The sequence below is a fragment of the Aegilops tauschii genome, chromosome 6 (assembly GCF_002575655.3).
Source record: "Aegilops tauschii subsp. strangulata cultivar AL8/78 chromosome 6, Aet v6.0, whole genome shotgun sequence".
Taxonomy (NCBI): domain Eukaryota; kingdom Viridiplantae; phylum Streptophyta; class Magnoliopsida; order Poales; family Poaceae; genus Aegilops; species Aegilops tauschii.
In genome coordinates, this window is record NC_053040.3 from 486,213,665 (window position 1) to 486,221,103 (window position 7,439).

The window sequence follows — 7,439 nt, forward strand, 5'->3', positions numbered from 1 at the left end:
AGTTACCGTCTCTTCTTGCAAATACGACGAACAAAATTACTGTTTGAATTATTCTTTTTTCTTGTGGGTGATGTAACCCGTTGGAAAAGCAAGAGATGAAATGCATCATGTTGGCCTTGGTCATCAAGACGTCAACCTTGATGCGTGTTGCCCGTTTGTGCTCTCGGCCAGTAATACCATACAGGGCGCCTAGCTTGTACAATGTAGTGAGAAATACCTCTGTCGGTCGACCCAACCGTATTTCCATGTCATACACACCAACGCCCGAACTTTGTGGTGATTAACAATAATGATAAAATAATTTCTAATTTGTATTAAAATTTTATACTTATTGTAATTAAGTTTACATGCTTGTGACTTTTTTTACTAGTTAGCATCATTAAACATGTAATAATATTTCTAATTATATATTAAGGTAAAACAAAATCTTAATATTTATCAATGAAAATTTATTTGGCTACATTTAAATTGGATTTTTTTACTAGCATACATTGTGTTAATTTAAGGCATTGTTGTTTTAAAAGATCTTTCGATAGACTAAACCATCTTAAGTAGAAAAAAATTATTTTATGCCTATGCATAATTTGTGGCAATTACATGAATTATAGTCTATACATACATATGTGTGAGGCCGCATATATGTTAGTATCCTCCAATACCTTGGTACCGAGGTCTACAGCGTATGGTCTAAGATATATATCTTGCTAGTGGTTTCTAGTGGTTATTATGGTTTTCGTAAATTGCGAAGTATAGAGCCAGAGTATTTAATGTTTTCAAGTGGATATTGTGGTTGAATTGTTGGCACTGTTTTTTTTTTGGGTTCAATCTCGATCAAATATGTCTTACATCTTCACATGGGGTCAATAATCTCATGGCAACACATGGTTGTTACGTTGTTCGTATTGAAATAGCATCAGTTTACAAAGATGGAAGCTTTCTAGCTACTTTTTTTTTCTAAATTATGCGGCCAATATGTATTCTAAGGTGGAAAATTGAAGTCTGCAATTAAGTAAGAAGTTAACAATGTTTTATAACATATGTGCTAGTTACCATGATGGTATTGGTTGTCATAAGCTATCAAGTATTCTAGGCTTTTGATACGAGCTCCTCAACATGAGCACTAGTGTTCTTGGATGCTTATGGAGACCGGACGTATTCTTCCAAATTACACTATACATACGTACAAGTTTGCACAATACCAAGAACAAAAATATGTACTATTCCTACTTTTTTTTCGGTACTTAAACCCGGAGAGTCGTCGTCGTCTCGTTAGCAACAACAGACGGACGGAGCGCCGAACCCCACGTCCACCGTACCCCATCCTTTCTTCCCTTCTCTACAGCAACTCTCCACGCACGCACGGCAACGTACCTCTCCTCATTCCTCTATCTCTCCCTTCTGCTAGCTCCGAGCAGCCATGCCTCTGCACCACTGTTGCTCTGTGGCGTGAGATCGTATGAGTTAGGCCGATTTTTCTGTTCTCCTCTAACGGCACGGGTCTTATGGTTTGTTTGCTTGCTAAAATCAGCTCATACGTCGCCGGTCAGCGTATATGTCGGCTCTGGTCTACAGTTTGCTCCTTTAATTTGGCCTTCCCTTGCTACATGCACTTGCGTGAGCAGCCCATGCGTCAACTATCCATGGTCCCCGGCCGGCTATAGCGTTTCTTTCTCTCCATGCATGCACTTGCCGCGTGAGTCACCGTCACCAGTTCACCACGAACCCAGACTTGCTGTCTTGTGCGCCAGTGGACACGAACGCTGCGTACGGCAGGACGGCGACTCGTCGTGGTCGTCTCGTCTAGTTAGCCCACGTCCACTCATTCTTTCTTCTCTTCTCTTCTCTCCGGTGTACTCGCTCCACGCACGGCACCTCGCCTCCCTTCATCCTCTCTCTTACTCCCCTCCCTGCCAGCTTCGTGGCACCGTCAGGGCCATGGCCACCACCGCCGCCGCACCGCCCTCGGGCTACTTCGGCTCCGTCCAGGGCCGGCCCACGCGCCTCGCTCCGGCAGCCAGCGGACGCAACAGTCTGCTCCTCCGCTGCTCCGCGTCCGGTGGTGATGGCGCTGGCGGCCCCGACCCGATCCTCGAGGAGCAAAAGCGGCGTCGGGCCGAGCTCTCCGCTCGCAGTTCCTCTGGCGAGTTCACCGCCCCAGGCACCCGGTCAGTGCTCCCCGGCGAATTCCTCGTCGTCTCTGGCATTTCTTTCGCGTGTAGCTCCGGTGGTGATCGGGTGAGGCGAGGTGTGATATTTTCTTGTTCAGATGGCTCGCCAAGCTGGTCCCGCCAGGGGCGCTCGCGGCTGGGCTGCTCAAGGCGGCGGGCGTCGGCGCGGCTCGCAGGGGGCCGGAGCTGCCGCAGGTGGCGGGGTCGCTGGCGGCCGTGGACGCCATCTTCCTGCCGCTCTACGACCACTTCCTCACCCACGGCGGCGTCTTTCGCCTGAACCTCGGGCCCAAGGCGAGCGCGCCACTACAGCTAACGAATTGCTCCCAAAATTGCACTTCTTTTAACGTCGCCATGTTGCTAATGGTCTCTAATTTGTTTTACTTTCAGTCTTTCGTCATCGTCTCTGATCCAGATATAGCCAAGCATATCCTGAGGGACAACTCCAAGGCTTATTCCAAGGTTTGGTTCTAGTCATTTGAGATTTTCATTTTTATTTTTATCAAGAAGAGGGTATGACCCCCAGCCTCTAGCCCTCTACATCGACACACAACTTCCTTTTATTGCAAAGTTTCTGTAGTTACTTTCAGACAGTAAAAAATGTCTGTGCTTCAGAAATAATGAGTAGCATGCTGTTTGTTCATGGTGGGTGTAGGGTATTCTTGCGGAAATACTGGAGTTTGTGATGGGCACAGGTCTGATCCCAGCTGATGGGGAGGTTTGGCGTGTTCGACGGCGTGCCATTGTACCGTCATTGCATCAGAAGGTTCTAGCTTTCTACTCACTATTAAGGTTTTGTGTGTGTTGCTTTCTTTCTTGAGCAATTGTATTCACTTTTGAATTCTGCTGGGCAGTTTGTAACAGAGATGATAGGTCTCTTTGGAAAAGCTTCAGGCCGGCTGTGCGAGAAGTTGGACAAGGCAGCGGCGGAGGGAGAGGCTGTGGAGATGGAATCTTTGTTCTCCCGACTAACATTGGATGTCATTGGGAAGGCAGTGTTCAATTATGATTTTGATTCATTATCTTACGATAATGGAATGGTTGAGGTTATTGCTCAGTTTTTTGTCGTATTCCTTTGTATATTATGAAATTTCATTTGCTTGTCTTTCCTTTTCTGTAAAGTTTAGTATTCGGTTTGTTGGCTCATGATCAGGCTGTGTATGTAACACTACGAGAAGCAGAAATGCGGAGCACTGCTCCTATTCCAACTTGGAAAATACCCATATGGAAAGACGTCTCCCCTCGACAGAGGAAGGTTAATGAAGCCCTTGTGCTGATAAATAATATTCTTGATGAACTAATTTCTACATGCAAGGTAAGCCCCTTCTTATACTTTGAGGTTAGCAATTGTTGTGTTTAGAACAATCATGACCCTAAGACTCCTATTGCAGAGGATGGTAGATGAAGAAGATCTGCAGTTTCATGAGGAATATATGAATGAGGAAGATCCTAGTATTCTTCGCTTTCTATTGGCATCCGGAGAAGATGTATGACGATATAGATGCAATTGTAAAGTATTTTAGATATTTGGAATTTTCTTATATTCACAGTACTTCACTGTTGAACCCATCTACCTTAGGTGTCCAGCAAGCAGCTTCGTGATGATCTGATGACAATGCTCATAGCTGGCCATGAGACCTCTGCAGCAGTCCTAACATGGACATTTTATCTTCTATCCAAGGTGTGATATGGTTAATGACTCAAAACTCAATGTTGTTGTAGTATAGCAGTACCATGTGATATTATATCATTGTTCATCTTCAAATTCATTAAACCATATTTTTACTTATTCTCATTGTGTTTTATATGGTGAACTTGTAGTACCCAAGAGTAATGTCCAAGCTCCAGGCTGAGGTAGACTCAAATTTTACCTCTAATGTAGTTTTTACATGGAGGCTTACACTTCTGAATTGTAAAAATGACTCTTGACATTTTGTTTGCTCAACTATCCGCAGGTTGATGATGTTCTAGGAGATGGTTTACCAACAATTGAGGATGTGAAGAAACTAAAGTATACTACTCGAGTTATTAACGAAGTAAGAACCAAAAGTTTTACCTTGTCACATAATGAGATTTGTTACTGAATGAGAATATTATCATTGTTGCAGTCTTTGAGACTATATCCACAACCGCCAGTTTTAATTCGCCGGTCCCTTGAGGATGATATGCTAGGGGAGTACCCAATCGGCAGGTAAAAATTTTCTAGCAAAATTACATCGGTTAGTTCACTAATAAAGCGACCAGGTTTAGTCTCAATTCATGTCTAAGGAGTAAGGATCATTTATTAATTTGTCACAAAAGCACCATTATTGCCATGGAATTATGCTTCTTTTGTCTGGTTTGGGCTTTTCTGCATCTTTTTCCCTTGGATACTCGTGTGAATAGCATATTAGCATGGAGTGTTCCTACCCTTCCTCAGTCTTTTGCAGACTATTTTGCTCAACATTTTCTTTACTTGCCTTTCCCTATGTTATTTCTGGTAGCTAAGTTTGTTTAATTGTTGTTATTGTTGAGCATTTGTATGTGTGATGTTGCTTATTTAGCATTTCCATACAAAACTAAAAAAATCTGAAAATATACTACTCTTTTCAAGGGGAGAAGACATTTTTATATCCATCTGGAATCTTCATCGCTGCCCAAAGCATTGGGATAATGCAGATGTTTTTAATCCAGAAAGGTGGACTTTGGATGGTCCAAATCCAAATGAGACAAACCAAAAATTCAGGTTCCATCCCTATTACTATAATGAAATGCTTTTTGGACACCATGTGCCACCCAAGTTATCAAGTTTATTAGTTGTTTCTAATTTATGTTGCAAGAACTGGAAGACCTTCGAAAGTTTGAATGTGTTAATGATGAATCTCAAATGGGATGAATTAAAATCGAATTAGAATTTATGGTTAATGGAATAATAACTCATACCCATGGTAATCATGTTAAAATGCTAGTCCAATCAACATATTTTGTGACTATGTTGTTGCTTTGTGAGTGTCATGAAAAATATTCACACAAATGCCTTCACGATAACCATTACATACTATAACAGAAATATATTAGAAATTGTAACTTTGTACGGGCTAGTAAGCTTATGTGTCACAATTTTAGTAACTGCCTTACAATAATAACTAAATGCTTTAACAACACATCCCTTTTAGGACATAGGAAGGCCAAAGATGTACTACCGTCGATCCATATTAATAGTCGCTGCTTTAATACAACTGTACAAAGTTGTAGTAAAGTAGTGACAATTAATATGGACAAGAGGGAATAGACGAATATTGCCTTCATGGGAGAGTTATTACTCGAGTTTGTATAATCTTTAGTTTTATGGGCAATAATTCATATTGGTCATGCAATACATTTCTAGAGCGGGCGGGTTTAATTGATATCTTCTTTGATATTAATATACTATCCTTTGTTAAAAAACATTTCTAAGGGAGTATGGACTACGGGGTTTTTCTTCAATTGCATTGAATCTAGCATTCTGAATCGCTATGAAGGAACAATTTGAACTATTTCAGAGGGTTGAAGCAACGCCATATCACTAGATAAAAGTCGTCTCCTAAGTATCCCTATGAAACTCAAAATTAGTATGAAAACAATAGTCAATAAACTACATTCTTGTGTTTTTTTTTCCTTGCGTTTCTCTAGTGTCACTATCTTTTCAATTTGCATCAGCACCATTATTGCGGTAAAGTTGATATATGTCTTATAAGAGCACATATTTAAAATAAACATACAAATATATTTGTCATGTCAAATTCTTAGAGATCCATATGGTGGTTGTTGTAGCTTTTCTATTGAAGAATACTAGTGGCATATGTTTGCTGTCATTATTTAAATAATGGCTTACAAAGCAATTCTAGATTATGACTATTGAATTTTCATAATCTTGTTAAATTTTCAGTTACTTGCCATTTGGTGGTGGACCAAGGAAATGTGTAGGTGATATGTTTGCTACTTTTGAGGTAAACCATTCTTCCAATTGTTTGGGGTACACAACAGATAATTTCGAAATGGAATTTTGCGATATCATAAGCTTTACTAGATTTTAGTAATTTAATTTAGTCGTATTAAGGCCTTTTTCTTTTTTCTATATTTTACCTTAGGCTTCTTGGAATATATAATATTGTTATTCTCGTGAAAACGGAGATTTGTGGCTTTCCCAACCAATGCATGCACCAAGAGGATGCACATTCTACACAGTCATATGTTATGTGACTATTGAGAATCCCTGACATTTATGTAATTTATGCGCAGAATGTGGTGGCAACAGCAATGCTTGTCAAGCGGTTTGATTTTCAGATGGCTCCAGGAGCACCTCCGGTATGTTCCCCTTAGCTTTCTTATTCATCATAACTAATAAATATATTCTCACATCTATTTTTTTAAACAAGTATTCTCACATCTATGAGCACTATTATAGGTCGAGATGACAACCGGAGCAACGATTCACACAACTAAAGGGTTGAACATGATCGTTAGTCGGAGGACAAATCCACCTGTAATTCCAATTTCGAGATGAAAGTTGTTTCCGATTCACAAGGAAGTGCATGTTCTACTGTATCAGTGGTTGTTTCCACTACTGGTATTGCTTCTAGAGAAGACCAACACCTGGAGGTGCCGATAAGTCAAGTGTGATACATAACGAGTATGTTCCCATCTCAGATCTATTTGAAAGTTCTACTGGTTAATTTTGTATCATTACTTTGTCAAAAAAAGTCGTGCATCCACTTGATTTATTTGTCCCTTAATTCATCTCTAGCCTTTACTAATACCTTCTCTAAAAATATATGTTGTTTGGCTCGCCAGTGCGAGAAGGAAGGCTGTCTTGATGAGGTGCCACCAGGCTGATCTATTGCTACTACTTGTTCTCTCATTTGCCAAGCATTTTATTCCATGGGAAATTCACACACACCAGACCATGTTTTATCAACATGCATTCAGTGTTTCACATTTTTAATGGAAATGAAATGTGGCTACTGGATGAAAAAGAGCTGAAATTTTAACAAGCCTGTATTCAGTGATTATGTATTTCCAGAACGAAATCGATGCCTGAGGATAGTTCAGAAAGCAAATTTATTATTGTGATTTGTATGTTAATCACAATTCTAGTATAACCTTGAAAGCGGTTTGTGGAACTTATTAGGAAAACCATTCCCCAATCCCAATCAGAGCTGGCTGTAATTTAGCTTTCATGACAATGGTCTGTGTTCTCGTAGCAACATAGAGAGAGCTTGGCTGTTCGATGTTATTTATCAGTTATCCTAT

The 7,439-nt window shown here is 40.4% G+C and overlaps 1 pseudogene; it reads left to right on the top strand.

The window, feature by feature from the left end:
• Positions 1–1,798: 1,798 nt before the first annotated feature.
• LOC109776736 (protein LUTEIN DEFICIENT 5, chloroplastic-like) lies at positions 1,799–7,180 on the top strand (annotated as a pseudogene).
• The last annotated feature ends 259 nt before the right edge of the window (positions 7,181–7,439 follow it).